This window comes from Bidens hawaiensis, unplaced genomic scaffold, assembly GCF_021521415.1.
Source record: "Bidens hawaiensis isolate Kalapana, Puna unplaced genomic scaffold, B.hawaiensis_p1.1 tig00055756_1, whole genome shotgun sequence".
Taxonomy (NCBI): domain Eukaryota; kingdom Viridiplantae; phylum Streptophyta; class Magnoliopsida; order Asterales; family Asteraceae; genus Bidens; species Bidens hawaiensis.
This window is the reverse complement of record NW_027506343.1, coordinates 74,086-84,811: the sequence shown is the minus strand read 5'-3', so window position 1 is coordinate 84,811 and position 10,726 is coordinate 74,086. Positions and strand designations below refer to the sequence as shown.

Sequence of the window (10,726 nt, the reverse complement as noted above, 5' to 3'; positions counted from 1 at the left end):
TGGTTATGTTTGTTTTTAATGAAAGCCAATTTTCAAAAAAAAAGAATAACTACTGTTACAATTAAGGAATAATTAAATTGTTGAAGTGAAGAAGACCGGAATTTTGATTTACAAGTTCACTTGAGTATGAGTTAAAGAATAAAAGACAACATAAACAGAGATTGAAATACTTGAACTTGCGACATTTCATAGGCAAAACAACAGACTTATCACCAAACCACATTAATATTGTTGATATTGTTTCCAAGTATTAATTCTTATGAGGTCCTTAAAATATTTAATATACCTGGTCTAAGAAATTTTTAAAAAATGTTGGTGTCCTGAGACCCCATATCTAAACTATGTGGGTCCGCTCAAGCATATATAGTTTACTACTTTACTTCTAATAATAAAGTTGGTACTACATTAATAGTAAAACCTGTAAAATATTTATGACGACCACGTGAAGACCGATTTCAATAGTCGAGATGGTATCTTACTATTAAAGTTGTCGTATTTGATAAATATTATAACACTAAAAAGCTGTATGATATTTTTTTGTAAACTCTAGATGTCAAGTCGAACAAACCTCTACGTCAATGAATAGAGTCTACTTTATAATACAAAAAATCATTAAGTAATATTAGTGTTAATTTCTAGATATAAAATACGCGTATTGATTGACACAAATATACAGGGCCTGTCTATATCTATGACTATAACCATGTCCATGTATAATTAGTTGAGACTTTGAGAGGGTTATTTTAAGATGATTCAAAAGTTAAGTAATTATAATATTTAATGTTTATGGAACTAATTCACTTAGGCTGAGGGGTGTGGAGCGCTAGAAAGGGCGCAAGAGGCCAGCCGCTCGCGCCCCGGGGCGCGAGCACCACACCACCGAGAGGGGCGCGAGCTCGGAAAAAGAGGCAGGCGCAAGAGGGGTAGCGGCTGGGGGGAGCGTGAAGGCTTCTTGGGTTGCGTAAATAGAGCCATTGGCTCATATTAATGTGTATTAAAAAAATAAAAAAAAAATTTCCTCTATATATATTCCTCTATATATCACATATATATTCCTAAACCAATACATACCACACCCAAAACCATTCTCACATACCACACCCAAAACCAATATCACATACCAATATCACATACCACACCCAAAACCCAAAATCACCCTATCTTCGAAACCTTTTTTTAAAAACATGGCTGGAAATTGGTACCCAAGCCTAGATTCAGATTACAGTTACGACGATTTATGGTCGGCACCGGACCAAGCGATGTTTTATTCGGGGTCGCAACAATCATCCGGCTTTCAACCATCCAACATACAACCGTCTCCTAACTTTGTAGTTCCGGAGACACAAGAACCAGAACCAGAAGGTGAAGCTGCGGGACAAAGAAGACGCGTCCACCGGAAAAAACAAGTTGCAACGGACGGGTCGGGTTCGGCTTCGACCGGAAGGACGAAACGGAAAATCACTCCGTGGTCATCGGATGAGAAGGAAGCCCTGTGTCGGGCTTGGATAGTCACTTCTGAGGATCGGCGTTGCGGTAATTGTTTTAACGTTTTTAAAAATGATTTTTAATAAAAAAGTTAAATAAAAAAGTTAAATGACTTACAAATTTATTTATGCATTTTGCAGCGGACTACCAAAAGAGCAAGGTCTTTTGGACAAAGGTTAGGGAGACGTTCTATTCGCTCGTTGGGAGTACAGAGCGGAACGCCGATATGATTTCGGGTCGGTGGACCGAAATCAGAAAATTTGTCGGCTTGTTTACTAATCTGTTCAACAGGAACGCCGGTCGTATGAGACCAAGTGGCAGTGACGATTTGGCGGTTTATAATTTCACTGTCGAAGAGTGGAGGCAGGAGTGCCTGCGGAGGTATGGGACGGTGAAGACGTGGGACGATGTAAAGGTGTGGGAGAGGTTGAGAAGGTGTTCTAAGTGGGTTGAGCTGGTGGCGCCGGACGTTGATGCGGAAGTAGGGCCGAAACGGACTAAAACTAGTTCGTCTGGAGCGTACAGCACTTCCGCCGGGTCGGATTGCCGGGTTGGATTCGACCTAAACGTTGCGGGGGAGGAAACGTCTTCACCGCCGAGGAGGCGGCCATTGGGAAGGGACGCCAGGGGGAAAAAACCGGCTGAGGGGGAAGCCGTAAACATCACCGATCTTGTTGAATCCCTTAATAAATTCAACAAAACCATGGAGGTGGTCTCTAATGACAAAAAGGAAAAAAAAGAATGAGAGATTTGGACTTCCTTACAAGAGACTTCAGTAACCTAAATCCGGTCGACCAAATGCTGATGGAAAAACAAAAGGAACGTATCCGGAAGAGGTTGATCGAAGAAGACCAAGCCGAAGAATAAGAATAATGTTTTTTTTAGTACTTTAATTTTTTTTAGATATTAATGTGTTTTTTTAATTAATGTGTGTTTTTTTAAATAATTTCTTGTTTTTTTAATAATACGTTTTTTTAATACATTTATAAAAAAATAAAAAAATAAACCGCTCGCGCCCCTCCACACCATGGCCCGGGGCGCGAGCACCACTACCAACACCCATCTTATCAAGTTTCTCTCTCTGCCACACGTCACAATATTATTGGCTGGCGCCCCCACTCGCGCCACCTCTCGCGCCCCCCACACCCCTCAGCCTTACCAAAATATAAATTAATAGTGTGGTGCCCTTAAAATAACCATGTATTTCTTTTAAACTAATTCTTAAACCAACATTTTCTATGTTACTAGCTGGGTGCCCGCAAGATGCAGCGGGGGCGTGCGCAACTCCACTGTAAACGCATAGTCCGTGTCGGTATATACGTCACCTGGTGACAGTGCACACGTAGCCTAAAATTGGACGGCGTAGCTCGTGCAAAGCCAGTTGCGTGTTATCAGATATTGAACACGCGTAACCCGACGGGAATGCACGTTACCGACATTGGAACACGCTTAACTAACACCACGCGTGTAATTCATGACGATTAACAGTGTAGGGTGCTATGTGGGACTGGACACGAATTTATCAGCCTCGGTATATTTAAACAACGGTATATGCGTAACTTGTAACGAAAATCAAAAGGCAAACATTAAATATACATTAATTTGAAATACATCATTTGTTTAAACCAATCCGTTTTGGCCCCAAACCTGTTCTGACTCGACATCGTTCTGACCTGGCCCCTTTCTACTCGAACCTGAACCAAATTAACCATTTTTTGTGTATTGACTCATTATGACCTTATTGTACTTTTACAAATGACCTAAGCTCGCCCGCCTCGACCTGTTACTTGGTTCTAAACCGTAAGCGCGTAACATGTTAACGTTTTAAAACTAAAAAAACTATAGTAATATTATACTCAAATCAAAGAGAATAAAATGCTCGTTATTATGATGTATTTTTTAAAAAAAAAAAACATTAACGTGTGAAAAAAATATGGCTGTTAAAAAGTCGTGGGGTAGTTGGTTTTGATTTAGGAGGCATGTGTGTAACTATTATTAAACTTTACAAAAAAGGTAATGAAGTTAAGTGACTAAAGTTGTAAGTATATGTTAAAAGAAAAAAAATTGTAAAAACTTAATTACCCTTAATTTTTATATTTTTTATGCATTATGTGTTGTATATAAAACATTGAGTTTGGTACCTCTTAAAATTTATGAGGTCCCTAACTCATGCTTTATATATAGTATAGATATAGATTATAGAAAATAGCATTTATACTCTTTTTAACTTGAGTATGATATAAATGGTGAAATAGTTCTTTGATACTCAGGGCCGGCTCTCATTCTATGAAGAGCTCACGTGGTGTAACATAAAAATATAGACACATAACCTTTTTAAAAAAAAACTTTCTATGTTCAAAAAAAATAATAACATATGTAAAGGGCTTAAAACCTTATCCAACTGTCCAAATATAAACAATATAATAAATTTGGGCTCTTTTAAATTCTAATACGCTGGTGACAAACTGGGCCTAACAGTTTGTTTAGTTGATAAAATTGATCTCAGTTCTTAACTTGTTCTTTAAAAATATGCGAGAGAGATTTGCAAACTATATGGTATGATAATGAGTGATTATGAGTAATGAGATGGAAAATATTATATGAAACAGTTAAATTTCGGGTTTCACTATTCACGTCGTATAATTTTTTAATATTTTCTGAATGTAGTTGTGAATTGAGGAGAGAAAAAATATAATGATAAATGTATAAAAAAATTATTTAACTGAACATGAGAGAAAAAATTCAGTGATTTTTAATGTAATTATATGATATATATAGATATATGGTAAGGAATGAGTTAGAATAATAATTGATAAATAATCTAGCCTCAACAATTGATAAATAATTTTTTAGTTGTGTATGTTAATTGCTACAAAATACTTTGTTTTGTTTATTCTTATATTACAATTAAAATCATTATCGATCTTTTGAGGAAATGAATTATATTTGGCCTATCTGTAATACTTATCTCGAGCACTTAATATATTGGAGACGAGCCTATTGATACTATGTAATTTTGTTGACTTATTATAAGTATTTTGACACGTAATCAAATACATCTTTGTTTGTTGTAAAACTAAATATTGCATATGAATTGCTTTTGCTGAAAATGTTGCTCTAAAGATGTAAAAAGTACAAATGACAAAAGAATTTACATGTTTGATGCTATTTTTCTTTATGTATGATGTAACATTGTCCTTACCACATCGAAAGTAAGCATAACTGTGGCTATTTATCATTCAAATGTCTAATTCACTTTATTAGGGTCACAAAATGGTTGAGTCGCCATGGTTCCACAACTCCACTAGACAAAACGCGCAAAAATATTTAAGAATAGAGGGTTTAATTTGTGGAATCTCGAATTTTGGTTTTTCAAATTAGTGAAATCACATTGTTAGACTTGCTAATTATGTTGTTGAACATTACTACTTGTGTTAATTGTTGAAAACTTGAAATTATTAATTGTAGGGCTTTATTAGAAAACTTGTACAATAAAAACTAGGTTTGGATAATGATGATATAAAATTTTGTAAGGACTTGATGTAAGGCTTAGGTGATAATTTGCTCATTCGTTTATTATTTTATTTCAATTTTTAATTCATCTTTGAATTAATTTAAAACATATTATGGTAAACTTTGTGTGACGTATCATAACCAACAAAAACAACTAGGTGTGGTTCATGGGACAACGAAAACAAGTTAGGGCTTTAGGCCCACATTTAATTAAGGCATTCAAATCCAAAAAAAAACATTATATATAAATATATTATAATGGGTAAAGTAATGTATTGGTGTGGTGGCAAACTTGGTTATTACTAAAGTATAGGCTATGAGTTTAAAACTTGTAATAAGCAAAAAAAAAAAAAAAAAAAAAAAACCTTAACAATTGTCATGAAAAGGCCACAAAATCTTGTTTCGATTTAGGCCTTCACATTTGTTGAGCCGGCCCTGAAAACAACCTATAAGGAAAACATTAACTTATTATAAGGTGTAAAACATTTGTTTCGTACATATATAAATCACACAACAAGATAGACTATAAACGGTACATTTCAAGTGGAAGTCTTGGTTGAGCCACTGTAAGAAGCGGAATCTTCTTTGGAGTCGTGAGCCCATATATCTCCTCCATGTTTAAGTCACCTTTGGTTATAGTATTTGGTAGCTTCCAGTTAAACCCGTGGAGTAAGTTAGCGAGTGTTCCTTCGACAACTTTAATTCCTAGGTTGTACCCAGGACACATTCTTCGTCCAGCACCAAATGGCAACAACCTAAAATCACGACCCTTGATATCAACTTCCTTTCCCATGAATCTTTCCGGACAAAAGTCTTCAGGGTTATCCCACAATTTAGGGTCTCTTCCAATTGTTCAAACATTAACGAACACGTGGGTCCCCTCGGGTATGTCATAACCAACTACTTTACAATCCTCACAAGCTTTTCTTGGAACTAACATTGGTGATACGGGATGTAACTTGCTTCTACAATAACTGCCCTTATGTAAGGTAGGTTAGGCATGTCCTGTTCTTGAACCCATCTATTCTTGCCTATGATCCGATCGAGCTCTTCAGTTGCCTTTTCGAATTTGTCTGGGTTCTTTAAGAGTTCTAAAATAGTCCATTCGACTATAGTAGATGAGCTTTCAGTTCCACCAGCAAGCAAGTCCTACAAGTGTAAGATTGAAATTATTAGCAATGGAGCAAACATTACCAAAATCTAATGCCACCAACAATTAGTAAGCAGCACATGTGGTCCCCACTTAGACCATCCGTAGTGGCCTTTAATTTGGGCATTTTGAGCCGAAAATGCCGGAGGCACACCCCCCCCCCCCCCCGGCGTTTTGGCTAGGCATTATGGACAAGCCGTTTCCTACAAAACGCTAGTGTGGCACGAGTTTTGCGGGTTTTGTGAGAGAGAGGTAGAGAGAGGGGGGGGGGGGGGAGGGTGAGAGAGACGTTTTGGGGTATTTTTTTCACTACACCCACTTTTTGCAAAATGCACAAAAGCTGACTAGGCGCCACATGACGTAAAATGCCCGGATGTGCCTAGTTTTGACTACGCATAGTCTTCTAATAAAAAAAAAATCTTTTTTAATGAAATTTGCGTTTAACTCTAACGATTGAGAAACAATCTAAAATTTATTTGTACGTGAAGCCATTCATTACTCATTAATTACTATTAAGACCATCCATTAGATTGCAGCTTTGACCGGACCTTACACGATACACCAAATCAAAGATATTGCTTTCTTGAAGGTTGAGGGTTTAAATGATGGACATTAATGAATATTATTAGTAGTAGACAAGATTATCATTAAAAAACAACTTCATGAGATGCCTATCTTATTTACTAAGAAATTCAATGCAAAACATTAACTTAATCACAACTTTGTGCATATGCATATATCATTATGTTTCATTTGAATGTTTTGTCATGTGTTTCTATATTTCATGAATGGTTTGTTTTTTATGCACCTTTAACTCTATAGGTTGGTATTTTTGCCATGAAATTTGTTCACACCTTATATTAGATTCATGCAGATGTGTAAAGAAATGTTATTTTGTATTACAGGCTGGTAATTCTTAATGACATGAAAACTTGTTTAATGAAAAAGTACTCTGTGTGAATTTATACCTTTTTAAATAACTAAAATTACTAGGTCATGCTTCACTTTTTCTTATTCTTGGTAAATGATAGATGAAACTGTTTTATAAAAATGATATATAAATTAGTTAAACGAGTTATATGTATGCTTGATGCTTATGTTGATCATATGATCTCTAATATGTTAAACATGATATAAAAAACCTGTTTTGCTAGCGCATTTTAATATTTATTTATGGTTCCATGCATATTGGCATATAATTCGTATTATTGTCTATATTTTATTACGTTGTTTCATGTGGTCTTGGTCTCTTCAAAATTCTTAGTAAGGAACTAATTAGACTATCCATAGTGAGATGATTTATGGGGAGATATGGACGATGTTGGAGAGGAACCCCCCCCCCCCCCACACCCCCAGGCGATAAGTAGTTGGGGGGGGGACGAGTATTTGTCGCCTCTCGTTTTGTTTTGGAAATTATTATCATATTCAAATGTGTGTGTGTCACACACACACACCCCTATATATATATGTATATGTATATGTATGTACGTACTATTATACCCTTAAAACAAAACTCATCATTTGTTGACTGGGCGTAACATGACACAAAACGTTCCATTTTATAGCTCATCCACTACATATATCCTTTTTGGAGATAGAAGATAGAAATACAAAATACAAAAGTAATTTTTAAATTATATTCATATAATTATATCTAACAGAAATTATTACTCCCACAATTTTATCTTACACCAATAAAACTCTAACATGAGACATTCAATCCAAAAAGCACATGACTTAGTCCCATATTAGCAAAATAAAATTATAATATATAATTTAATCAACCTAAGAAGCATCATACTAATGCTAGTTAATATAATATGAATAATTAATCTTTCATTACAATATTAAAAAGTTAAAAACATATGTTCTGTTTGTTATTTATTTTTAACCTCACTAGTTGACTTTAAGATCTTAAATTTTATAAGATTTTAACGAATCAAATTTAAGTTGTTTAATATAAGTTCTTTTTTGAACGAGACTATATGTATTTTTGTCACCAATTTGTTGATCTCTCGTCACTTAGAAAGAGGTGAAACTTTATTTAACATCTTAATATTATCAGGTCAAAGACATTTTTAAAGATCAAATGTTGTTTTATTATTATTGGAAGTCAAATGTTTACAAAATAATAATGGCTTTTAAACATGTAATTAAGTTTAAACCCCTTTAAACTAGAAGACGTACACTACAAAACAACAAACGAAAAGAGTATTAGTGACAGTCAAGTGACTCAAGTCTGTTGATATCTGAGCCAGTGGCGAAGCTTGGACACAAATGTCGCCTACGCCGGGGGACGCAAAATGTATTTAAAAGTTCATATACGAGGGGGGCCATACTCAAATTTTTGGTCGGAAACGGGTATATGTATATTTACACTATGTATATAATTTTGGACGAAAAAACGGCTAAATTTACACATCTGCGTGAAAAAAATAGGGGGGGGGGGGTGGCCCTCACCCTCATCATCCTTCGCCACTGATATGTGGTTACCTCATTTGCGACAGATTACCCAAAGATATATTCGAGGGATAATCGACGAATCACCGACAACCCTTATGAGGACATCCAAAGTGATGGACTTTATGTTGTCGGAAATCGTCTCACATGTCATCAGAAGATTGAGCCCAAGACCTCCCATGTAAAAGGTTACACCTAATGTCACCTTATATATTAAAGTGACATTAGACCGGTAATAACGATAAATAAAGTACTAAATTAATAACCTGAGTAAAAGCTTTAACCCCATGTCTCTCAATCTTAACCTCAAGGGTTGGATCATCCGCAACTTGCAACAACAAATCCACCATATCCATCGCCACAAACCCCTCCCCATCTGCCATTCGCCGCTCGTTATGTTCATCCAACACGTGCTCTAGAAACCGATCAAACTTCTTGCTCACCGCCTTCATTCTCTTCACATACCCTTGCAAATCCATGAAATCAATCCATGGTATCGAATCCCCGATATTAAGCACACCGTTCAACACAAACAACTCGTCCAACATCTTCTTGAACTCGTCCGGAGTCACCACTGAGTCCTCTGACTCGTCCAAATACCTATGAATATGTAATGTTATGACCCCAATATCTATAATATAACTTCTAAACGACTTACTGTATGTTCGGGATTGAGTTTGGAATATTCTTATTGTCTTATTGCCTTTTTCAAAAAGCCATTTTGAAAAAGCCAGGATTTGGGGCTTTTGAAAAACTGTTTTTTAAGTCTTTCATAAAACTAAAATAAAAAAGATTTTTGTGATTGTTAAACACATTTTAACTTATTGGCTTCTTGAAAACACCACTAAGCCAATAAACAATTTTCAAACTCAATCCCAAACATGCCCTTAGTTTTGTTATTCAAAAAGAGGTAGCAACGCAACTTCTTGTTGGCCGTTGTTTACCTTTCATTTCGATGTAAACATGAATTTTTTTTTGCTGAATTAGGTGGTTTTACATTAAAAAACGGTTTTAAGTGTCTAAAATCTTATTGTTTTAAGGTAATTTGCTATCTTAGATAACGGATTATGACGACTCATCAGTTAACTTTCAAACGGCAGTCAAAGTCGTCCAATTGTGACATGTGGAATCCGCTATCTCATATAGCGGATTACGCAAATCACCATTTTTGGACGGTGACATGGACTGCCACTTGAAAAGTTAGCTGGTGTGTTCTCATATTCCGTCATCTGAGATAACAAATTATCTAAAAGCACTTAAAATTTTGTCAGCAACCTAAAATCGTTTTCTTGTAAAACATGAATGAAAAGTTTATTTCTTCTAAAAATAAATAAGTAAATACCTTTTACCCAAAACCATCCTACTAATAACATTCAAACTCACAGTCGATAACATATCCTTCAATCTAATCTCTTTACCTGCTGATTCGAATATCGATTTCAGCATCGAATTCGTCTCCTCCACTCGTATATATTCATACGAATCGATACGTTTTACATCAAACAACACCATTCGACACATTTTACGTGCTTGCCTCCAATACGGTCCATATGAAAACCACGTCATATCCGAATAATTATACGTTGTGTACTTCCCAGCCGCGGTTTTCGGCCTGCATGCAAAGTTAATATCTTGTGTTTTAAGGAACACCTAAGCCATTTCGACGGATGAAGCGAAGACAACATAATTTGACCCGAATTTGAGTTGCATGATTTCGCCGTATTTTTGGGAGAGTTTGTGGATGGAACGGTGGGGGAAGGGGCCAATGAGGTTGAGGTTTCCGATTATCGGCCAGGGTTTAGGGCCGGGAGGGCGGTTGAGGTGGCGGTGGTGGCGGAGACGGAGGGATAAGAGGAGAAGAGCCATGGTGGCTAGCCATGCTATGGTGTAATAAGTTGGAGGAAGTGTGTCCATTGGGAATATGGGAAGTTTATGTTGTGAAAATAGATATAAGATATGGTTTTTATTTATAGTTGGATATTTGGATATTGTAGTGCAAGTGTGTGGTTAGTGTTAGGTGGAGATACCTACGGCAAATAAATAAATAGAAAAACAAATTGAACTTTGAATTTTGTGGTTGATGTTAGGGTTGATAATTCGTGTTTTAACATGTTTAAC

The 10,726-nt window shown here is 35.9% G+C and overlaps 1 pseudogene across 1 annotated transcript; it reads right to left on the bottom strand.

Annotated features, from left to right (window-relative positions):
• Nucleotides 1-5,521: 5,521 nt before the first annotated feature.
• Nucleotides 5,522-10,525, bottom strand: LOC143617588 (trimethyltridecatetraene synthase-like; annotated as a pseudogene). The gene is made up of 3 exons (XR_013150857.1): nt 9,951-10,525; nt 8,875-9,208; nt 5,522-6,147 (listed from the first exon to the last, which is right to left on the bottom strand). The product of XR_013150857.1 is annotated as a trimethyltridecatetraene synthase-like (transcript).
• Nucleotides 10,526-10,726: the final 201 nt, after the last annotated feature.